Genomic DNA, 25908 nt, shown 5'->3' on the forward strand with positions numbered 1-25908 from the left:
TAATAAAATTATTAAGTGAAATTCAGCTATAACAATGATCACATTAAATATCAAACGTCCAAATACTAAAATTTAAAGGCAGGTTGTTAGAGCAGATATAAAACAAAGAAGAGACTATACTCCCTACAGGAGATATACCCTAGGCTGAAAATTACAAATATGTTAAAAGTAAATGAATAGATAAAACTATACCAGGCAAACAGCATAAAAAGAAAAACAGCTATATTAATATCAGATGAAATCGCTTTTAAGACTGAGAGTATTACCAGAGAGAAAGAGTGATATTTCTTTCTTTTTTTTTTGAAACTGTCTCATTCTGTCTTCCAGGCTGGAGTGCAGTGGCCTGATCTCTGCTCACTGCAGCCTCCACCTCCCAGGTTCAAGTGATTCTCTTGCCTCAGCCTCCTCAGTAGCTGGGATTACAGGCACATGCCACCATGCCTGGCTAATTTTTTATATTTTTAGTAGAGACATGATTTCACCATGTTGATCAGGCTGGTCTAGAAGTCCTGACCTCAAGTGATCTACCTGCCTCAGGCTCCCAAAGTGCTGGGATTACAGGCATGAGCCACCACGCCTGGCCAAGAGTGATATTTCATAATGATTAAAGGCACAATTCAAGAAAACATAATCACAAATGCCTGTGTAACACCAACTTAAACATGAATGAAGTAAAAATTGAGATCATAGTAGATTTTAATACTCCCTTCTTAGTTATTGATAGAACAACTAAAAAAATCTGTAAAGACATAGAAAATTTAGACAACAGGATGAACTACATTGATCTAATAGATATATTTGGAATACTATACCTAAATAACTGCCAAATACATTTTTTTATGTTCACATGGTATATTCTCATACAGAGACCATGTGATAGACAATAAAACAAAACAACAAATTTAAAAGGAATGAAATTACTCACTTTGTTCTCTTACCACACAGAATTAAAAATTGATAACAATAAGATAGGAAAATACCAAATATTTTGAAATTTAACAATCCCTAAATAAAAAAAATAGGACAAAGAAGAAATCAAAGAGGAAATCAGAAAATACTTTGAAGTGAATGATAATGAAAATACAACAAATCAAAATTTGAGGAACGTAGATAAAGTAGTGCTTACAGGGTAACATAGCTTCAATTTCTTTGCTTTTTTTGAAACAGACTCTCTTGCTCTGTCACCCAGATTGGAGTAATATGGCATGATCTCAGCTCACTGCAACCTCTGCCTCCCAGGTTCAAGCAATTATCCTGCCTCAGCCTCCTGAATAGCCAGCATCACAGGCATGCACCACCACGCCTGACTAATTTTTATATTTTTAATAGAGACAGGGTTTCACCATGCTGGCCAGGCTAGTCTCAAACTCCTGACCTCATGTGATTGGCCTGCCTCGGCCTCCCAAAGTGCTGGGATTACAGGTGTGAGCTGTTTCAATTTCTTAAATTAGAAAACAAAGCTTTAAAATTAATGACCTAAGATTTTAAAAAGCTGGACTAGGAAAAGCAAATGGAACCTAAACTAAGTAGAAGGAAGAAGGAATAAAGATAAAAACAGAAATCCACCACCCAAAAAACAGATGAGAGAAAACTGACAAAACCAATATCTGATTATTTGAAAAGAAAAACAAAATAAACATGTACTTACCTAAATGATTGAGAAAAAAGAGAAAGCAGTTGACGAAATTAAACATGCATTCATGATATAAACTAAGTAAACCAGGAACAATAGGGAACTTCTTAATCTGAAAAGGAGAATATACTGGAAAACCCCCAATTGACATCATATATAACAGTGAAAGATGGAATATATTACCCCAAAGATTAGAAACATGGAAAGAATAACCTTTTTTGTCACTTATATTTAACATTGTACCAAATGCTGTAGACATTGCATTAGGGCAAAATAATAACAGTAATGTGTATAAAGATCCTAAAGGGCAAAGTAAAAATGTCCCTCTGCAAAAGCAACTACTAGAACAAATGAATGAATGAACAATGTTAGAGAATATAAAGTTAAGATAAAATGAGTTGAATGTTTTATATACTAGTAGCAAACAATTGGTATTTTTTAAAAAAATTTTATCAAAAGATAATACTTAGGAATAAAGATAACAAAATACATTTCCAATCTTTACCCAGAAAACTATAAAACACTGATGAGAGAATTTTTAAGTGACTGAATTTAATAGATATACCATGTTCATGAATTACAACACTCAGGATTGTTGACATGTTGTTTCTAATCAAATTGATTGATAAAACCAATATAATTTCAGTAAAAATTTCCATAGACCATTGTGAGAGAACATGAAAAGCTGATCAATGTGAAAATGCACAAAAACAAACAGTAATAGGCAATGCAATTTTTTAAATGATAAAAATTGGAGAACCTGTTCAGATTTAAGACTTCAAGTTATAGTCATAACTATTTGTTATTAATCAAATGAAAAGCCCATGGAACAATGGAACAGAATCAAATCTTAAAATAGCCCAAGCGAACACATATATAATTAACTGATTTTCACCAAGGATGCCAAGATAATTTAGTCAGGGAATGGAGAGTTTGTTTTTTTGGTTTTTTTTTTAGACAGAGTCACATTCTGTCACCCAGGCTGCAGTGCAGTGGCACAATCTTACCTTACTGCAACCTCTACCTCCCAGGTTCTAGCACCTGTAATCCCAGCTACTTGGGAGGCTGAGGCAGGAAAATGGCTTGAACCCAGGAGGCGGAGGCTGCAGTGAGCCGAGACCATGCCATTGCACACCAGCCCGGGTAACAGAGTGAGTGAGACTCTGTCTCAAAAAAAAAAAAGTTAGCAACAGGCTGTGCACAGTGGCTCATTCTTTTAATCCCAGCACTTTGGGAGGCCAAGGCGGGCAGATCACCTGAGGTCAGGAGTCCAAGACCAGGCTGACTAACATGGTGAAACCCTGTCTCTACTAAAAATACAAAAAGATGGCTAGGCATGGTAGTGGGCACCTGTAATTCCAGCTACTAGGGAAGCTAAGGCAGAAGAATCGCTTGAACCCAGGAGGCAAGGTTGCAGTGAGCTGCGATTGCACCACTGCACTCCAGCCTGGGCAACAAGGTGAAACATCTCAAAAAAAAAGCAACAAAAGAAAATTACAGGAGCAAAACTTAGTCTCCAAAATGTGTGTGTGTGTGTGTGTATAAATAAATGAAACTTAGCCAGATGTGATGGCAGGCGCCTATAATCCTAGCTACTCAGGAGGCTGAAGCAGGAGAATCGCTGGAATCCGGGAGGCAGAGGTTGCAGTGAGATGAGATCTTGCCACTGTACTTCCCCCCAGGTGACAGTTCAAGACTCTGTCTCAAAGAGAAAAAAAAATTGTAGTATATCCATACAATAGAATACTACTCAGCAATATAAAAAGGTAAACTATTCATACACACATTACAATATGATTGAAGTTCAAAGTAATTTTTCTAAGTGAAGTTACCCATACAAAAAAGGAATACATACTGTATGATTTCATTTATATAAAACTATATAAACAAAATAAACAAATGTCTAATGGCAAGAAATAGATTGTTAGTTGCTTGGGGATGGGAAGAAGGGGAGTAGGGAGGGAGAAAAGATTACAAAAGGGGTGAAAAAACATTTTGGAATGATGGATATATTCACTATATTGATTATGATATTGTTTCATGAGAATATTCATAAGTCACAATTTATCAAATTGTATATTCTACATGTATGTATTTTGTATATCAGTTATACTATAATAGTGCTATTTTTAAAATAAATATTGGTGGCCAGGCATGATGGCTCATGCCTGTAATCCTAGCACTTTTAGGAGGCTGAGGTAGGTGGATCACCTGAGGTCAGGAATTTGAGACCAGCCTAACCAACATAGTAAAACTCCACATCTACTAAAAGTACAAAAATTAGCTGGGTGTGGTGGTGCATGCCTGTAATCACAGCTGCTGAGGAGGCTGAGGCTGGAGAATTGTTTAAACATGGAAGGTGGAGGTTGCAGTGAGCTGAAGTCATGCCACTACACTCCAGCCTGGGCAACAGAGTAATACTCCATCTCAAAAAAAAAAAATATTGGGGAGTATGGGGAGGAACTGGAATCCTTGTACACTGCTTGGGGGAGTGAAAACCATGTCGTTGCTTTGCACAGTTTGGCAGTTCTTTAAAAAGTTAAACATAAAGTTACCATTAAATCACTTCTACAATTAGGTATATGCTCAAGAAAAATGAAAACGTGTCCTCAGAAGTAGTCACAGATTAATGTTCATGGCAGCATCATAATGGCTAAAAGATGGAAACAACTCAAATTCTATTAAATGAAGAAAGGATAAACAAAATGTTATATATCCATATAGTGGGATATTATTCATCCATAAAAAGGAATGAAGTACTAATTCATTGTAAAAGATGGTTGACTCCAAAACATTATGCTAAGTAAAATAAGCCAAAAATGAAAGGCCAGATATAGGATTTCACTTATTTATGGTATATATGGTACCTTGTAGAGGCAAATTAATAGAGACAAAGCAGAATAGAGCTTACCACATGCTATGGGGAGAAAGGAATGGGGAGTTACTGTTTAATGAGTATAGAATTTCTGTTTGGCATGATGAAAAAGTTCTGGAAATGGAAAATGATGATGGTTGCACAAAATTATGAATATGTTTAATGTCACTGAATTGTACACTTAAAAATGTTTAAAATAGTAAATTGATGTTATATCTATTTTTTATTTATTTTGAGACAGAATCTCACACTGTCACCGGGGCTAGAGTGCAGTGGCGCGATCTTGGCTCACTGCAACCTCTGCCTCCTAGGTTCAAGCGATTCTCCTGTCGCACCCAGCTAATTTTTTTATGTTTAGTAGAAACAAGGTTTCACCATATTGGCCAGGCTGGTCTCAAACTCCTGACCTTGTGATTCGCCTGCCTTGGCTTCTCAAAGTGCTGGGATTGCAGGTGTGAGCCACCACACCTGGCCAATGTTATATTTATTTTACCTTAATGAAAAAGTAATACATGAAATTATACTGTAATGAATAGAAGACTTCCAGTTATAGTAGTTGATGATTTCTCCCACAAAAAAAATAAGTATAAAAGTGGATAAATTTGTTAAAAATAACTACTTCTATACACTGGAAATCAACCCAAAGCAGGTAACACATTGAGAAACATAAATCTTGAAAAACTGTTGCAGTTTGAGTATGAATAGTGAGAGTCTGTGGCCTTCTTGTCTGGAGCCGTTCCTATACCTCTTCCCCGGGGAACTTAGCGGACAAGAATGGTAGTTTTACCAGCTTTTGACTGGCTATGGCTACTATGACATTTGATGTCAGAGGAATACTCAGAAGTAGAGAGTAAAAATTTGTGTGATTGCCAGCTAAAATTGTCAAATTAGGCTTAAAGTGATGGGGAAAACCCCAGTTTTGTTAACCAAAAGTTGCAGTCCAATCTGGGAGACCCGGAAATGAGGTATCTATATAGGGGCTCTCCACATATCTCTTGCTAACTAGCAAACTACACACGTTCAAAGAATACCCAAGAGCATCTGGCAAAAAGTAAAAAGACAATGGAGACTAAAGATTTGGCTCAAACTTTTAGTAGGTTCTGCAACCCACACACAGATAATTGGTAAATGGTAAAAATCTTATTGGCTCAAGGTATTTGAGCACAACGTTGAGGCTGACTGAGCCACAGCCATTGGCTGACTACTGAGTGGTGTTGAAACAGGCAAATTCTAGGAAGCCGGATTACAAAATAATAGTAGGAAGCAGAAACTGAACCGAAACATTTATGGAAGAAATTATAAAAATTCTCTACAATCTCTTCCAGAAAATAGAACAGAGGGAATGCTTCCTAACACATTCTGTCAGGCTGGAATTATTCCAGTACCCAAACTAGACAAAGACATTGTAAGGAAAGGAAAGTACAGATCAAAATCTTTCATGAATATAGATGCAAAAATCTTCAACTAAGGCCAGCCACGATGGCTAATACCTGTAATCTCAGCACTTTGGGAGGCCAAGGTGGGAAGATTGCTTGATCCCAGGAGTTCAAGACCAGCCCAGGCAACATGGGGAGACCCCATCTTTTCAATATAAATACAATTTAGCTGGGTGCAGTGGCTCACACTTGTAATCAGAGCAGTTTGGGAGGCCAAGGTGGGTGGATTGCCTGAGCTCAGGAGTTCAAGACAAGCCTGAGCAACATGGTAAAACCCCATCTCTCCTAAAATACAAAAAATTGGGCCGGGTGCGGTGGCTCAAGCCTGTAGTCCCAGCACTTTGGGAGGCCGAGGTGGGTGGATCACGAGGTCAGGAGATCAAGACCATCCTGGTCAAAATGGTGAAACCCCGTCTCTACTAAAAATACAAAAAATTAGCTGCGCATGGTGGCGCGTGCCTGTAATCCCAGCTACTCAGGAGGCTGAGGCAGGAGAATTGCCTGAACTCAGGAGGCGGAGGTTGCGGTGAGCCAAGATCGTGCCATTGTACTCCAGCCTGGGTAACAAGAGCGAAACTCCATCTGAAAAAAAAATAATACAAAAAATTAGCCAGGCCTCAATGGCGTGTCCCTGTAGTCCCAACTACTCAGGAGGTTGAGGCACAAGAATCCCTTGAACCAGGGAGGTGGAGGCTGTAGTGAGCCGAGATTGTGCCACTTCACTCCATCCTGGGCAACAGAGCAAGACTCTGTCTCCAAAAAAATAAATAAATAAAATAAAAATAAAATTTAGCTGATGATGGTGGTACATGCCTGTGGTTCTATATACTTGTGAGGCTTAGATGAGAGCATCTCTTGAACCCAAGAGATCAAGGTTGCAGTGAATCATGATTCTGCCACTGTATTCCCGGCTAAGTGACAGAGCAAGACTCGGTTGCAAAAAAATATTTTTTTCAACTAAATATTGGCAAATCAAACCCCACAATGCACAAAAACAATTATATACCATGACCAAGTGGTATTTATTCCAATTATGCAAAGTTGGTTTAGCAAAGAGCAACTAATGAATTTCATGACATCAACTGACTAAAGAAATCATATGATCACATCAGTAGATGCATAAAAAGAATTTGACAAAGTCCAACAACCATTTTTGACAAAAATATTTTTCAGACTGAAAATAGAAGGGAATTCCCTCAAATTGATAAAGGACGTCAACAGAGAAACTACTTCTAAAATACTTAATGGTGAGAGACTTTACTTTCCCACTAAGATCAGAAACAGGATAAAGATGTCCACTTTTACCACTCCCATTCAGTGTCATACTGAAGTACCTATTTAATTCAATAAGACAAGAAAAACAAAACGCTTGCAGATTGGGAAAGAAGAAATAAAACTATTGTTGTTTGCAGTTTTAAAGCATCAACCAAAAAATCTGGCACTAATAACTACTTATATCAAAGTTTCAAGATACGAAGTTAATATACAAAATTCAGATGCTTCCTTATATACTAGCGATGAACAATTTGAATTTCACATTAAAAACCACAATACCTTTTACATTACCACCAAACTTTAGTACTTAGTACTTAGATATAAATCTGACAAAGTATATACAAGAACTATGTGAGGAAAACTACAAAACTGTGACAAAAGAAATAAAAAATCTAAATTAATTGTGAGATATTCCATGTATATGGATAGGAAGAGTCTATTATGTCAAGATGTCAGTTATTTCCAACTTGATTTATAGATTCAACACAATCCCAATTCTAGTCCTTGCCAATTATTTTGGGGACATCAACAAGCTGATTCTGAAGTTGAATAAATGCAAAAGATGCATAATAGCCAACAAAATATTGAAGAACAAGGTTAGAGGACTGATACTCCCCAACTTCATGGCTTACTGTAAAGCTACAGTAATCAACACAGTGTGGTACTAATAAAAGAGAGGACAGATTGATACAGAACATAGAAACAGACCTACACAAATAATAGTCAATGGATCTTTGACAAAAAAGCAAAGGCAATTTAATGTAGGAAGGATAGTCCTTTCAGTAGTGCTAGAACTGGACATCTAATGCAAAAAAATTAAACATAGACCTTACAGCTTCCAGAAAAATTAATTAAGCATAAATATACCGAAACATAAAGCTACAAAACTATAAAACTCCTGGAAGATAACACTGGAGAAAATCTAAGTGACTTATGTTTTGCAGTGAATTTTTAAATACAACACCAAAAGCACATACTCCATAAAAGAAAAAATTGATAAGTTGTACATGATTAAAATTTAAAACTTCTCTGCAAAAGACACCATTAAGAGAATGAAAAGATAAGCCACAGAGTGGGAGAAAATATTTGCCAAATACATATCCAATGACTGTTCTTCAAGCATTCAATGACCTATTTAAAATTCAAAAATAAGGAAACAGACAACCTGATTTAAAAATGAGCAAAAGATCTAAATATTTATTTCACCAAGAAAAGATACACATGGCAAATAAGCATATGAAAAGATGCTCAGAATCATTTACCATTAGATAATTGTTAGTTAAAATGTGAGTGTTATATCCAGACAATGGAATATTATTCAGTACTTAAAAAAAAATGACCTATTAAGAAATGAAAGAACATAGAGAAACCTTAAACACATATTGCTAAGTGAAAGAATCCAATCCAAAAAGGTTACAGACTGTTTAAATCCAACTATATGACATTCTACAAATGGCAGATCTTTGGAGACAGTAAAAAGAGCAGTGGTCATCAAGGGGTTCAGGGTGAGGTAGGGAGAGAAGGATGAATGGGTGGAACACATAATTTTTTTTTTTTTTAATTTTTTATAGGTTTTGGGGTACATGAGCAGAGCATGCAAGACAGTTGCGTAGGTACACACATGGCAGTGTGCTTTGCTTTTCTTCTCCCCTTCACCCACATTTGGCATTTCTCCCCAGGCTATCCCTCCCCACTTCCCCCTCCCAAGGCCCTTTTCCCCATAATAGACCCCAGTGTTAAGTACTCCCCTTTCTGTGTCCATGTGTTCTCATTTTTCATCACCCACCTATGAGTGAGAATATGCGGTGTTTCATTTTCTGTTCTTGTGTCAGTTTGCTGAGGATGATGTTCTCCAGATTCATCCATGTCCCTACAAACGACACGAACTCATCATTTCTGATTGCTGCATAATATTCCATGGTGTATATGTGCCACATTTTTCCAATCCAGTCTATTATCAATGGGCATTTCGGTTGATTCCAGGTCTTTGCTATTGTAAACAGTGCTGCAATGAGCATTCGTGTACATGTGTCCCTATAGTAGAACGATTTATAGTCTTTTGGATATATACCCAGTAATGGGATTGCTGGGTCAAATGGAATTTCTATTTCTAAGGCCTTGAGGAATCGCCACACCGTCTTCCACAATGGTTGAACTAATTTACACTCCCACCAACAGTGTAAAAGTGTTCCTTTTTCTCCACATCCTCTCCAGCATCTGTTGTCTCCAGATTTTTTAATGATCGCCATTCTAACTGGCGTGAGATGGTATCTCAATGTGGTTTTGATTTGCATCTCTCTGATGACCAGTGACGATGAGCATTTTTTCATATGATTGTTGGCCTCATATATGTCTTCTTTCGTAAAGTGTCTATTCATATCCTTTGCCCACTTTTGAATGGGCTTGTTTGTTTTTTTCCTGTAAATCTGCTTGAGTTGTTTGTAAATTCTGGATATCAGCCCTTTGTCAGATGGGTAGACTGTGAAAATTTTTTCCCATTCTGTTGGTTGCCGATCCACTCTAGTGACTGTTTCTTTTGCCGTGCAGAAGCTGTGGAGTTTGATTAGGTCCCATTTGTCTATTTTGGCTTTTGTTGCCAATGCTTTTGGTGTTTTGGTCATGAAGTCCTTGCCTACTCCTATGTCCTGGATAGTTTTGCCTAGATTTCCTTCTAGGGTTTTTATGGTGCCAGGTCTTATGTTTAAGTCTTTAATCCATCTGGAGTTAATTTTAGTGTAAGGTGTCAGGAAGGGGTCCAGTTTCTGCTTTCTGCACATGGCTAGCCAGTTTTCCCAACACCATTTGTTAAACTTGGAATCCTTGCCCCATTGCTTGTTTTTGTCAGGTTTATCAAAGATTGTATAGTTGTATGTATGTTGTGTTGCCTCCGGTGCCTCAGTTTTGTTCCATTGGTCTATATCTCTGTTTTGGTACCAGTAACATGCTGTTTTGATTACTGTAGCCTTGTAGTATAGTTTGAAATCCGGTAGTGTGATGCCCCCCGCTGTGTTCTTTTTGCTTAGAATTGACTTGGCTATGTGGGCTCTCTTTTGGTTCCATATGAAGTTCATGGTGGTTTTTTCCAGTTCTGTGAAGAAAGTCAATGGTAGCTTGATGGGGATAGCGTTGAATCTGTAAATTACTTTGGGCAGTATAGCCATTTTCACGATAATAATTCTTCCTAACCATGAACATGGAATGTTTCTCCATCTGTTTGTGTCCTCTCTGATTTCGTTGAGCAGTGGTTTGTAGTTCTCCTTGAAGAGGTCCCTTACGTTCCTTGTGAGTTGTATTCCAAGGTATTTTATTCTTTTTGTAGCAATTGTGAATGGCAGTTCGTTCTTGATTTGGCTTTCTTTAAGTCTGTTATTGGTGTAGACGAATGCTTGTGTTTTTGCACATTGATTTTATATCCTGAGACTTTGCTGAAGTTGTTTATCAGTTTCAGGAGTTTTTGGACTGAGGCAATGGGGTCTTCTAGGTATACTATCATGTCGTCTGCAAATAGAGACAATTTGGCTTCCACCTTTCCTATTTGAATACCCTTTATTTCTTTTTCTTGCCTGATTGCTCTGCTTAGAACTTCCAGTACTATATTGAATAGGAGTGGTGAGAGAGGGCATCCTTGTCTAGTGCCAGATTTCAAAGGGAATGCTTCCAGTTTTTGCCCATTCAGTATGATATTGGCTGTTGGTTTGTCATAAATAGCTTTTATTACTTTGAGATACGTTCCATCGATACCGAGTTAATTGAGGGTTTTTAGCATAAAGGGCTGTTGAATTTTGTCAAATGCCTTCTATGCGTCAATTGAGATAATCATGTGGTTTTTGTTTTTGGTTCTGTTTATGTGGTGAATTACGTTGATAGACTTGCGTATGTTGAACCAGCCTTGCATCCCCGGGATGAATCCTACTTGATCATGATGAATAAGTTTTTTGATTTGCTGTTGCAATTGGCTTGCCAATATTTTATTGAAGATTTTTGCATCTATGTTCATCATGGATATTGGCCTGAAGTTTTCTTTTCTCGTTGGGTCTCTGTCGGGTTTTGGTATCAGGATGATGTTGGTGTCATAAAATGATTTGGGAAGGATTCCCTCTTTTTGGATTGTTTGAAATAGTTTTAGAAGGAATGGTACCAGCTCCTCCTTGTGGGAACAGATAATTTTTAGAATCGTGAAACTATCTTGTATAATACTGTAAAAGTGGATACATGTCATTATACATTTGTCAAAACTCTTAAGAAGCAACAGAAAGCAAATCCCCTGCTGTAATCTGCAATTTTAATTAATAATGGATCAGTATTGGCTCATCAGTTGTGGTCAGTGTACCACAGTAATTCAAGATATTAATAACTGGGGAAGAGGTTTGAGGAATTATAAGGGAACTCTCTGTACTTGCAACTTACTTTTCTGTAAAACTAAAATTGCTTTAAAAAGTTTATTAATTTTTAAAAGAATAATCAGAGACATCAGTAGCTGCATACTGCCTGAGAGACAAATTCTGCAATTTAAGTCTAGGCAAGTTACTAAAAATAAATAAATAAGCCAGGCGCCCTGGCTCACACCTGTAATCCCAGCACTTTGAGAGGCTGTGGCAGATGAATCATGAGATCAGGAGTTCAAGACCAGTCTGGCCAACATGTTGAAACCCTCTCTATTAAAAATACAAAAATTAGCTGGGCGTAGTGGTACATGCTTGTAGTCACAGCTACTTGGGAGACTGAGGCAGAAGAATTGCTTGAACCCAGGAGGCGGAGGTTGTGGTGAACCGAGATCATGCATTGCACTCCAGCCTGGGTAACAAGAGCAAAACTCCGTCTCAAAAAAAAACAAAAACAAAACTTACATTCAAAGACCTAATGGGAAACATAATAACAATGACTCAACATAAAGGGGGAATCTAAATAGATAAATATAATCTGTAGAAAAGGAACCAAATAGAAATTCTAGAGCTTAAAACTGAACTTATCTTAATAACTGAAATGAAAAATTTCCTAAATGGACTTAGCAGCAAATTGAAGCACTCAGTAAACTTGAAGATCATTAAAAATTACCCAATGAGATCTTTAGAAATTATCCAGTGCAATGTCAGGTATCTGGTATACATGTAATGGGCATCCCAGTATGAGAGTGCTGGGGGAGAAGAAATAATTAAAGAAATAATTAATGAACACCTCCTCCCAGTTTTGATATCCAGAGGAAAGAATGAAGAGGATTGGTAAACGTAAATTTGTGGTAAAAGACTTTTTTATTTTATTTTTTATTTTACTTGAGGTGTATACTATATTCAGCAGTTCTCCCCATGTTATCCCTTCCTAGTAAAAGACTTCAAGACATATTTTTGTTTTCCTAATTTTTTCAAAAAGCAAAGTGTTTAAAGTAATAATTATATCATTTTTGTTGAATGTATAACATGTAAATATAATTGACATTAATAATACTAAGGAGGGTGGTGGAAGTGGAACATATAGGAGCAATTGGTTAAAATAAGATTGAGTCTTTTAAAGTAGATTGTTATAAATTAGAGACTTAGTATAATCCATAAAATAATGGACTGGAAAGTAACTACACACACACACACACACACACACACACACACACACAAATGTATTTAGTATAATTGTTTAACATAAAAGATCATATAGGAGTAACAGAGGACCAAAAAGGATGAATAGGAAAAAAAAAAGAGCAAGATGGGAAATACAAATTCAACTCTATCAGTAATTACAATGAATGTGAATGGACTTCAGTCAAATGGTAGAAATTTGCATCCCTTTATTCCTGTGCTGCACTATTGTGACTATATTCCATTTGCCCCTGCAAATCCATTATTCTTAGTCCACTTTGCTTTTTACCCTAGGAGTTAGATTTGTGTGAACTATATAGATCTATGTACTCTCTGCCATTTGGTCAGTTTCCACCAATGAGGAGCCCTTGAAGAAGATCAGGGAAAGGGAGGAGTATGTGGACAGTTATTTTATTCCCATGGCTCCCTTCCCAAATGGGTACATTAGGCTCACTATGTCTCTACACTGGCCATGTCCTTTTCTCCACTATTCCTTCCTTCTGGCTACAGCAGCTAATTCCTCTCCCCATAAGGACAGTAAAAACTCTACTGATATCATTCCAGTGTTATTGTACTGTTTTTTTATGGTTCCCTTTCAACCTCACTTTTATACATACATAAACCTTGAATTATCCAAACTTGAGAGGGCTACATGTGTCCTAAGGGAACCTGGGCTGATATCTACACCTATAATTTTTACGTAGGATTTTTTTTTTCACATTCCTTTATGTCAGCCATCTTCTCATTAAGTATTCTTCAGGCCGGGTGCGGTGGCTCAAGCCTGTAATCCCAGCACTTTGGGAGGCTGAGGCAGGTGGATCACGAGGTCAAGATATCTAGACCATCCTGGACAACATGGTGAAAGCCCCTCTCTACTAAAGATAGAAAAAAAAAAGTATTCTTCAAATATCCTTCATATTTTTCTTTTTCATTCTGAGAAATATTTTAATCTGTCTTTCACATCTTTCTTCACTTGGCTTTTTTTTTTTTTTGAGATGGAGTTTTGGTCTTTTGCCCAGGCTGGAGTGAAGTGGCATGATCTCAGCTCACTGCAGCCTCCACCTCTAGGTTCAAGCGATTCTCCTGCCTCAGCCTTCCAAGTAGCTGAGATTATAGGTGTCCGCCACCATGCATGGCTAATTTTTGTATTTTTAGTAGAGCTGGGGTTTTGGCATGTTGGCCAGCCTGGTCTCAAACTCCTGACCTCAGGTGATCCACCCGCCTGAGGGTGGATATTTCTTCACTTTCAATGTGACTATAGTACATGTTTAGATTTTTTTATTTTCCATTAGTTAATTCCTTATACTGTACTAATGGCCTTTGAATCCATGTAATCATTTTAATTCTTCTCTTTGACTTTCCTGTTGCATCTTCTTTGAAATAACCAAGCACATGAAAACTAAATGTTTAGCTGGGTGTGGTGGCTCACACCTGTAATCCCAGCACTTTGGGAGGCTGAGGCGGGCAGATCACGAGGTCAAGAGATCAAGACCATGGTGAAACCCAATCTCTACTAAAAAATACAAAAATTAGCTGGGCATGGTGGCGCATAGCTGTGGCCCCAGCTACTTGGGAGGCTGAGGCAGGAGAATTGCTTGAACCTGGGAAGTGGAGGTTGCAGTGAGCCAAGAACGTGCCACTGCACTCCAGCCTGGTGCCTGGCAACAGAGCAAGACTCTGTCTCAAAAAAAATAAGAAAAAAAAAAAAGAAAACTAAATGTTTATATTTTCCTCGGATGAAACTATAGAATAAATGCTATTTTACATGTCTTTTAATCTTTTATCTTGGCTCACTACAGCCTCACCTCCTGGCTCAAGCAGTTCTTCTGCCTTGGCCTCACAAATACAGGCATGCATCATCACACCCAGCTGATTTTTGTATTCTTCTGTGTAGACGGGTTTGCACCATGTTGCCCAGGCTGGTCTTGAACTCCTGAGCTCAAGTGATCCGCCTGTCTCAGCCTCCCAAAATACTGGGATTACAGACCTGAGCCACCATGCCCAGCCTGTGGTTTCTTTTCAAAACACTCTTCTCATTTTTTTTCTTTCCTCCTTCCCTTTCCTTCCCTCTTCCTTTCCCTCTTCTCTTCCCTCTTCCCTTCCCTCTTACTTTCCCTCTTCCCTTTTCTTTTCTTCTCCTTTTCTTTTATGCCCAGCCTGTGGTTTCTTTTCAAAATACTCTTCTCATTTTTTATTCTTTCCCCCTTCCCTCCTCCCTTCCCCTCCCCTCCCCTCCCCTCCCTTCCCTATCCCTCTCCTCCCCTCCCTTCTCCTCTCCTTTCTTGTCTACATATTTAGTAAATTCTTCTGGCATTCTTTTCAATATACAGCATTGAAGAAGAAACCCTGCACTTTCTTACTGTAATATTAAACTGCTAGCAAATTGTGCTCTTAGTGCTAACTTGGCGGGTTTCTACCTTTCTCTGCAATACCTGTTGATATTTATCTTTTTTTTTTTTTTTCGAGACGGAGTTTCGCTCTTGTTACCCAGGCTGGAGTGCAATGGCGCGATCTCAGCTACCCACAACCTCCGCTTCCCGGGTTCAGGCAATTCTCCTGCCTCAGCCTCCTGAGTAGCTGGGATTACAGGCATGCGCCACCATGCCCAGCTAATTTTTTTTTTTTTGTATTTTTAGTAGAGACGGGGTTTCACCATGTTGACCAGGATGGTCTCAATCTCTTGACTTCGTGATCCACCCGCCTCTTCCTCCCAAAGTGCTGGGATTACAGGCTTCAGCCACCGTGCCCGGCTGATATTTATCTTAAATGGATCTGTTGGCCCTTCTTGGGTTTTTTGTTGTTTTTTTGGGGGAGGGGTCTCTGTGTAAATTAGAGTGACATCCCAGTTCACAATGCTTTGATAATATGTGATATATTCAAGCCTATCTTTCCATCCTCTTTCTACTACCAATATATATAATGTATTTCAACCCTGTGCTCTTGCTTCTTTATGTGTTACATGCTGAGAGTTACAAACTCTGTAGGTATAACAGAAAAGAGGCTATGGTGGAGTCTTTAGCAGGCTTCTCATTCTGGTTTCCTCAGAATATTACTCCGTGCAGTTGAGAGATGCCTATATTTTTATTAATCAGTATATTACATGTAATGAAAGTTAAGTTCTTTTCCTGCCTCTGTTAGTCTATGCTGCTCTTGTTGATAAAATGTATTTTTCATTCCATTCACGTTATTATAACGGGAAAAATTCCACTAAGGTTTTGGCTTATTATTTGTTATTTAAAGTTCCCGTACTCTTTTTTGGGGGATTAACTTCCAAGTCTACTTAACACTTTTTTATATTCTAGTGAATCTTAAAGAATTTTAAATGTGGAAGAATTTCTTAGAGATTATCTAGTAGAATTTTCTATTTGATGAAGATACGGTACAGAGGTTAAATCAGTATTCCCATAGGCTCAACCAAATGTTGTAAGATACAAGCAGATTTTCTGATTGCTAGTCAATTGCCCTTGCCATTGTTTCATGATAAATCTTTTCTTATTTGAGTTTGTCAATAATTCTATTAGAAGGAACACTAGTATACTAGTGTAGATTTTAGTAACAAGTGTGTCAATAATTAGCTAAATGATTTTAGAAGTCACTGAACCTTATTTGTAATTACATCATGTATCATGTAAGCCAGTGAATCCAGGTTTTCTTTAGGATTTTTTTCACTTGTAAAATTCAATTTCAAGTTGTTTTGATTTCTAGGATGTCATGCAAAGACTATCTTAAGTTTTGTTTAGAGAGACTAGGTAACAAAAAACCTATAAGATATTATTCTTTCCAACTCTTTTATATGTTCTATTAAAAGAATTGCAGAACATCTGGGTCAGCTGCATATATGAGGTTAGGTATACATTTGAACAAATTCCAAAATAGTTTAATAGAAGAAATGTTGTAGAAATGATTTTTTTAAAAGATAATATTCTTTTTTTAGGTAAAAATCTTATGGAAGTTTTAATAAAAAGGTGGTGTGGGAGGTGAATTCAACAGGACACTTGGGGCCGGGCGCAGTGGCTCACATCTATAATCCCAGCACTTTGGGAGGCTGAAGCATGTGGATCACTTGAGGTCAGCAGTTAAGGACCAGCCTGGCCAAGATGATGAAACCCCATCTCTACCAAAAGGTATAAAAAAATTAGCTGAGTGTGGTGGCATCTGCCTGTAATCCCAGCTACTTGGGAAGCTGAGGCAGGAGAATCGCTTGAACTCAGGAGGCGGAAGTTGCTGTGAACCGAGACCACACCACTGCACTCCAGCCAGGGTGACAGAGCGAGATTCCATCTCAAAAAAAGAAAAAGGAGACTTGGGCCAGGCACAGTGGATTCCTGTAATTTCAGTGCTTTAGGAGGCCAAGATAGGAAGATTGCTTGAGCCTAGGAGTTTGACACCAGCCTGGGCTACAGAGTAAGACCCCATCTCTACAAAAACAAAAATATTAGCTAGGCATGGTGGCATACACCTGTAGTTCCAACTTCTTGGGAGAGTGAGGCAGGAGGATCACTTGACCCAGGAGGTCAAGGCTGTTAGTAAGTCGTGTTTGCACCACTCAACAATGTATGAAGCCTTTGGAAAATAGAGCAAGATACTATCTCAAAAAAAAAAAAGGACTTCTTGCATGCTCAACATTACTAATTATAGGGAAATACAAATCAGAACCACAATGAGATACCACTTTATGCCCACTAGAATGGCTGTAATCAAAATGATACTGGCCAGGTGTGGTAGCTGACACCTATAATCCCAGCACTTTGGGAGGCCAAGGTGAGTGAATCACCTGAGGTCAGAAGTTCGAGACCAGCCTGGCCAACATGGTGAAACCCCCATCTCTACTAAAAACACAAAATTAGCCAAGCATGGTAGCACACACCTGTAATCCCTGCTACTTGGGAGGGTGAGGCAGGAGAATCACTTGAACCCAGGAAGTGGAGGTTGCAGTGAGTCAAGATCATGCCATTGTACTTCAGCCTGGGCACCAAGAGCAAAACTCAATCTCAAAAAAAAAAAAAGATAGTAACAAGTGATGGTAAAAATGGAAGGAAATTAGAATCCCTGGGGAGGAAGTAAAATTATATAGCCAATTTGGAAAGCAGTCTATCAGTTCCTCAGAAAGTTATACTTATTATATGACTCAGAAATTTTACTTCTAGGTATATATCCAAGAGTGGAATAAATACATTTTCACACAAAAGCATGTACATGAATGTTTAAAGCAGTATTATTTGTAATAGCTTAAAATTAGAAACAATTTAAATGTTCACTAATAGATGAATGGAAAATCAAATTTGATCTATTCATATAATGAAAAAAAAATTTTTTTTTTCAGACGGAGTTTCGCTCTAGTTACCCAGGCTGGAGTGCAATGGCACGATCTCGGCTCACTGCAACCTCCGCCTCCTGGGTTCAGGCAATTCTCCTGCCTCAGCCTCCTGAGTAGCTGGGATTACAGGCACATGCCACCATGCTGAGCTAATTTTTTGTATTTTTAGTAGAGACGGGGTTTCACCATGTTGACCAGGATGGTCTCGATCTCTTGACCTCGTGATCCACCCGCCTCAGCCTCCCAAAGTGCTGGGATTACAGGCTTGAGCCACCGTGCCCGGCCTTTCATATAATGAAATATTATTCAGCAATGAAACAGAATGAGGTACCAATAAATGCTGCACTGTGGATCAACCCTGAAAACTTATGCTATGCTATGTCACAAAAGACCACATATTCTATGGCTCCATTTATATAACATGTGGAATAGGTAAATTCTTAGAGAAAGCAGAGTAGTGGTTTTCAAGAACTGGGGGAAGAGGGGAGTCGGTAGTGATGGGGTATCTTTTGTGGGTGATGAAAATCTGTAGTGATGGTTGAACAAATTTGTAAATAAAAAACACTAAATTATATATTTTAAAGGGGTAAGTTTTATGGTAAATGAATTATATTTCAATAATATTTTAAAATATCAAAAAATGATATGTTCCTACCAATCTTGACATAGCTGACCCAGTGAATGTACTATTGAAAACATAATAAATGAAAACCTACACTATTGCCAAAGATTAAGATTGGCGGAAGAGTGATCATGAGATTGTACAAGAATATTCACTGACACTAAGGAGAGAACTGGAATGAGAAAAAACATAAATCACTCCTTCCCAAATCATTTTATGAGACCAATATCATCCTGATACCAAAACCCGGCAGACTCAACAAGACAAGAAAACTTCAGGCCAATATCCACGAAGAATGTAGATGCGAAAATCTTCAGTAAATACTGGCAAACCGATTGCAACAGCACATCAAAAAGTTTATCCATTACGATCCAGTAGGCTTCATCCTGGGGATGCAAGGCTGGTTCAACATATGCAAGCCTATAAACGTAATTCACCACATAAACAGAACCAAAGACAAAAACCACATGATTATCTCAATAGATCAGAGAAGGCCTTTGACAAAATTCATCAGCCCTTTATGCTAAAAACTTTGAGTAAACTAGGTATTGATGGAATGTATCTCCAAATAATAAAAGCTATTTACAGCAAACCCACAGCCAATATCATACTGAATGGGCAAAAACTGAAAGTGTTCCCTTTGAAATCTAGCACTCTCTCACCACTCCTATTCAATATAGTATTGGAAGTTCTAGCCAGAGCAGTCAGGCAAGAAAAAGAAATAAAGGGTATTCAATTAGGAAAAGAGGAAGTCCAGTTGTCTCTATTTTTCGATGACATGATTATATATTTAGAAGACCAGATCGTCTCAGCTCAAAACCTCCTGAAACTGATAACCAATTTGGCAAAGTCGCAGGATACAAAATCAATGTGCAAAAATCACAAGCATTCCTACACACCATAACAGATTTAAAGACAGCCAAATCAAGAACGAACTGCCATTCATAATTGCTACAAAGAGAATAAAATACCTAGGAATACAACTAACAAGGAACGTAGAGGACCTCTTCACGGAGAACTACAAACCACTGCTAAACAAAATAAAAGAGGACACAAACAGATGGAGAAACATTCCATGCTCATGATTAGAAAGAATCAATGTTGTGAAAATGGCCATGCTGCCCAAAGTAATTTATAGATTCAATGCTATCCCCATCAAGCTACCAATGACCTTCTTCACAGAACTGGAAAAAACTACCTTAAACTTCAAAGGGAACCAAAAGAGAACCTGCATAGCCAAGACAATGCTAAGCAAAAGGAACAAACCTGGAGGCATCATGCTACCTGACTTCAAACTATTCTACAAGGCTGCAGTAATCAAAACAGCATGGTACTAGTACCAAAACAGAGATACAGACCAATGGTACAGAACAGAGGCATCGGAGGCAACACCACACATCTACAACCATCTGATCTTTGACAAATCTGACAAAAATAAGCAATGGGGAAAGGATTCTCTGTTTAGTAAATGGTGTTGGGAAAACTGGCTAGCCATGTGCAGAAAGCAGGAACTGAACCCCTTCCTGACACCTTACACTAAAATTAACTCCACATGGATTAAAGACTTAAACATAAGACCTAACACCATAAAAACTCTAGAAGAAAACCTAGGCAAAACCATTCAGGACATAGGCATAGGCAAGGCCTTCATGACTAAAACACCAAAAACATTGGCAACAAAAGCCAAAATAGACAAATGAGATCTCATTAAACTCCAGAGCTTCTGCACAGCAAAAGAAATAATCATAGAGTGAACCAGCAACCAACAGAATGGGAAAAAATTTTTGCAATCTACCCATCTGACAAAGGACTGATATTCAGAATCTACAAAGAACTAAAACACATTTACAAGAAACAAACAAACCCATTCAAAAGTGGGCAAAGTGGGGAGATGATCCAAGATGGCCGATCGCTAACATCCCGGGATTGCAGCTCTCAGTGAATGCGCGGAGAACTAGAGGACGCCACACTTTCAGAATAATTCTGGTCACTCACGGAGCAGAAGATCCCCAGTGGAGGAAACACACGGGTCGCCAGCACGACTCTCGTGGCCGGCGCAGCGGTTCCGCCGGCACCTCGGCGCGGCAGCTCTCGGAGCAGAGTAAACAGGTTTGGAGGACCCGCACGGGCCCCCAGCATGACACCAGAGCCCGGCGCAGCGGCTGTGACGGCACCTCGGTGCGGCAGCGCTCGGCGCAGAGTAAATGGGACCGGTTCCCCTTCTGACAGAGGTTTTGAGCCCTGGGAAGGCAGAGTCGCCTACTACGGACACAAGAAGGAAGCCCTGCAGGAGAATCCTGAGAAGAAAAGCACCATCAGTTTTAACGCCGCTGCTCTGGCCCTGGGAACTAACAACCTGGATGCCCATTCAAGAGACCTAATCTGAAAGTTGGTAAATTCAAAGACGACCAGAGGATAAATTTACAATGACAGGAAGAAACCAGCGTAAAAAAGCTGAGAATACTCAAAGTCAGAACGCCTCTCCCTCTAAAGATGATCACAGTTCCACATCAACAATGGAACAAGGCTTGATGGAGAACGAGCACATCCCAATGACAGAAGTACTCTTCAAGGAATGGATAATAACAAACTTCGGTGAGTTAAAAGAACATGTTATAACCCAACGTAAAGAAACTAGGAACTTTGAAAAAAGGTTTGATGAAATCCTATTGAGAATAAACAACTTAGAGAGGAGTATGAGTGAATTAATGGAACTGAAGAATACAATGCAGGAACTCCGAGAAGTATGCACAGGTTTAAACACTCGAATTGTTCAAGCAGAAGAAGGGATATCAGAGGTCAAAGTCCAACTTAATGAAATAAAACGTGAAGAAAAGATTAGAGAAAAAAGGATAAAAAGGAATGAGCAAAGTCTCCAAGAAATGTGGGACTATGTGAAAAGATCAAATTTACGTTTGATAGGTGTACCTGAATGCGACAGAGAGAATCCAAGCTGGAAAATACCCTTCAGGATATTATTCAGGAAAATTTTCCTAAACTAGCAAAGCAGGTCAATATTCAACCCCAGGTAATACAGAGAACACCACAAAGATATTCCTCAAGAAGAGCAACCCCGAGGCACATAATCGTTAGATTCACCAGGGTTGAAACGAAGGAGAAAATACTAAGGGCAGCCAGAGAGGAAGGTCAGGTTACCCACAAAGGCAAGCCTATCAGACTTACAGCAGATCTCTCAGCAGAAACTCTACAGGCCAGAAGAGAGTGGGGGCCAATATTCAACATCCTCAAAGAACAGAACCTTCAGCCCAGAATTTCATATCCAGCCAAACTAAACTTCACAACTGAAGGAAAAATAAAATCTTTTATGAACAAGCAAGAACTCAGAGATTTTATTACCACCAGGCCTGCTTTACAAGAGCTTCTGAAAGAAGCATTACACACAGAAAGAAACAACCAGTATTAGCCTTTCTAAAAATATACCAAAAAGTAAAGAGCACCAACATAAAGAAGAATTTACACCAACGAATGGATAAAACAGCCAGTTAACATCAAATGGCAGTAACCCTAAATTTAAATCGACTAAATCCCCCAATCAAAAGACACAGCCAAAACCCAATGGCATGTTACATACAGACCTGTTTCACATGCAAGGATACACAAAGACTCAAAACAAAGGGATGGAGAGATATTTACCAACCAAATGGAGAGCAAAAATAAATAATAAATAAATAAAAAGCAGGAGTTGCAAATCTTGTATGGGATAAAATAGATTTTAAAGCAACAAAGATATAGTGGTAAAAGGATCAATGCAACAACAAGAGCTAACGATCCTAACACCCAGATACATAAAGACTTAGACTCAATGAGACAGAAAATTAATAAGGATATCAAGGACTCGAACTCAGATCCAGAACAAGTAAACTTAATAAATATTTATAGAGCTCCCCACTTAAAATACACAAAATATACATTCTTGTCAATACCACATCACACCTACTCATAAGTTTAAATGAAACATTGATTGGTCATTATTAATACCCAATTTTTTCAGAATAAAGCAATATTTTCATTTACTCTCCCTCTTTCTTCCTCTCCTTTACTTATTTTTTTTTTCCTTCTCTCAGAAAAAAGAAATCAACTTGTAAACCTCTAGATCCAGGTCGGCAATGTCTCTCTCATTGCTTGATTTCCTTCCTTTCCTTTCCTCCCTCCCCCCTTCTTCCCTTCCTTCCTTCCTCTCTACCGTCCTCCTTCCCTCCCTTCCTGCCTTCCTCCCAAAAAAAAAAAAAAAAAAAGTGGGCAAAGGGTATGAACAGCCACTTTTCAAAAGAAGACATATATGAGGCCAAAAAACATATGAAAAAATGCTCATCATCACTGGTCATTAGAGAAATGCAAATCAAAACTACATTGAGATACCATCTCACGCCAGTTAGAATGGCAATCATTAAAAAATCTGGAGACAACAGATGCTGGAGAGGATGTGGAGAAATAGGAACACTTTTACACTGCTGGTCGGAGTGTAAATTAGTTCAACCATTGTGGAAGACAGTGTGGTGATTCCTCAAGGACCTAGAAATAGAAATTCCATTTGACCTAGCAATCCCATTACTGGGTATATATCCAAAGAATTATAAATTTTTCTATTATAAAGACACATTCACATGAATGTTCATTGCAGCACTGTTTGCAATAGCAAAGACTTGGAACCAACCCAAATGCCCATCGATGATAGACTGGACAAGGAAAATGTGGCACATATACACCATGGAATACTATACAGCCATAAAAAGCGATGAGTTCGTGTCCTTTGTAGGGAAATGGATAAATCTGGAAACCGTCATTCTCAGCAAACTGACACAAGAACAGAAAATCAAACACTGCATGTTCTCACTCATAGTCAGGTGTTGAACAGGAGCATCACACACTGAGGGCTGTGGCGGGGAATAGGGGAGGGACAGTGCCGGGTGGGGAGTTGGGGAGGGATAACATGGGGAGAAATGCCGGACACAGATGATGGGCAGCAAACCACATTTTCATGTATGTACCTATGCAACAATCCCACATGTTCTTCACATGTACCTCAAAACGCAAAATGCAATAAAAAAATACTTACATACTTTTCTTCATAAAATTAAAATAGTCCTGATCCTTGAAAAAGAGATAAATTTTTTCCTCCTACTATTAACTCCTCTTGATTGAAATGAGATTTGTAATAATCAGAAGGCTCTATAGCCATCCCATGACTCCTTTCTGCGATGGCCATAATACTGCACCAACCCATTTCTATTTTTTTCCATATTCATAATGTAAGAGTAATGGTAAAATAAGTGCACAGCAATTCTTAGATATATGATTCCCCACATAAGTGAGGAAAGCAAGTATCTTGATAACAGTATGTGCTGGGGATTATAATAAAAATGATTTTTTAAAGGAATTTTCAGGCTAGTTAATAAAAGAAATTTTTATCAAATTAAAAATAGACAAATAGAATCTTATATTTCTAGATGAGATGGAGTAACTGGATAATATTTAACCTGCTACCTGAATAATAATAATATGTGAAATAAGTGGTTTTTAAGACATTGGGCATTGGGTAACAAAGGACATTGTTTGCTGAGAGACATGAATCAAACAAAGTTGGCCCTATTATTGTCTCGGCTTATTGCTGCAAGAGAGTTTCCAGGCCTTTCACAGAAAGGGGAAACAGAAGTAGCACTCAGAGACTCATGACTTGAGGAGATATTGCTGATAGTCTATAGAGACTGAGGTCACTAGATATCACAGGGTGCAATACTGAAGTAATGACAGTCACTATGAGAACTCCAGAGATCTAGAGAAGATCCTCATCATGTTTGCAGTAGAGTACTGATTAGTGTATGAATGTGAGGAAACTACCCATGGCAAGGGAAAGAATCACTGAAAAGGTTGAGAAGAGGGAAGAATATGCAGAGTTCTCACAGGAATGGAATAGTGCCTTTTGCCACCTGTCAGACTAGGAAACCTCACAATTTACGAGGCAGGGTACAGCATTTTAAAAGATCTTGCATCAACAGTGTGGAATCCTTAGCCTTAAACTTAAATGCTGCCTGATGAATCTTAAAAGCAAGACCTGAAAGGATTAAATTGTTTCCAATTTAACTGCAACCCAGAAAAAAAGCCCAGGAAACTTTATAGTAATAAAAACATGTTCAGTACTTCAAAAGGTAAAATTCACAGTGTATGATGCCCAGTAAAAAAACTAGCAGGCAGAAAAAAAAAAAGAAGAAAAAAAAAAATTCAACCAGAGAATCGGGAGAGACAGAAAAAAAAAAAAAAAACTAGCAGGCATGGAAGCAAGCAAAAAAAAAAAAAAGACTAAAATTGACAGATAAGAATACCGTAATTTCTTATAATTGTATTCTGTATGTAAAATAAAGCTGGAGAAAAGATCAAATATATTAAGTAAAAAAATGAATGATATAGAAGAAATCCAAAACAAACTTCTGGTGCTCATAACTATAATGTCTTCCATGAAAAACAAAAAAGATGGGATTAACTAGAGGTCATATCTGGTAGAAGAAAAGATTAGTGAAATTGAAGCCATTACAGTCAAAAACATACAAAGGAAGCCATAAAGAGAAAAATTAATTATTAAAAAAATGAATAGAACATCATTAAGCTGTGGACACCTTTATAAATAACAGATGTGCATCACTTCTATTCAACTATAAATGTAGCATAATATATTTGTAATGGGACTCCTTTAAGGAAGGGAAGGCAGAAAAAAATACTTAAAGACATGCTGACTGAGTTTTTCCAAATTTGATCATAGCTTTAATCCCAGAGAGTGAAGAAACTCAATGAAACCAAAAACGAAGAAACATGAATAAAACTACATGAAGGTAGGTCACCACCAAATTGTCTAAAACTCGTAATAAGACAAAATCTTGAAGGCAGCTTGAGGGGGAAAAAAAAAGAAGACACATGACCTACAGCAGGGGTCACCAGTCCCTGGGCATGAACTGGTACCATTCCTGGTCTGTGGCCTGGGCATGGTAGGAACTGGGCCACACAGCAAGAGGTCAGTGGCAGCAAGTGAAGCTTTATCTGTATTTACAGTCACTCCCCAACACTTGTATTACCACCTGTGCTCTGCCTCCTGTCAGATCAGTGGCGGCATTAGATTCTCATAGAAGCACAAACCCTATTGTGAACTGTGATTGTGAGGGATCTAGGTTGT

General features: G+C 38.3%; 1 protein-coding gene across 23 annotated transcripts in view; it reads left to right on the forward strand.

Moving 5' to 3' along the window:
• Positions 1 to 25908, forward strand: part of BAZ2B (bromodomain adjacent to zinc finger domain 2B) — a 449976-nt gene that overhangs the window by 63768 nt on the left and 360300 nt on the right. The gene's annotated exons all lie outside the window — the stretch shown is intronic.

This window comes from Callithrix jacchus, chromosome 6 (assembly GCF_049354715.1).
Source record: "Callithrix jacchus isolate 240 chromosome 6, calJac240_pri, whole genome shotgun sequence".
In the NCBI taxonomy this organism is placed as follows: Eukaryota; Metazoa; Chordata; class Mammalia; order Primates; family Cebidae; genus Callithrix; species Callithrix jacchus.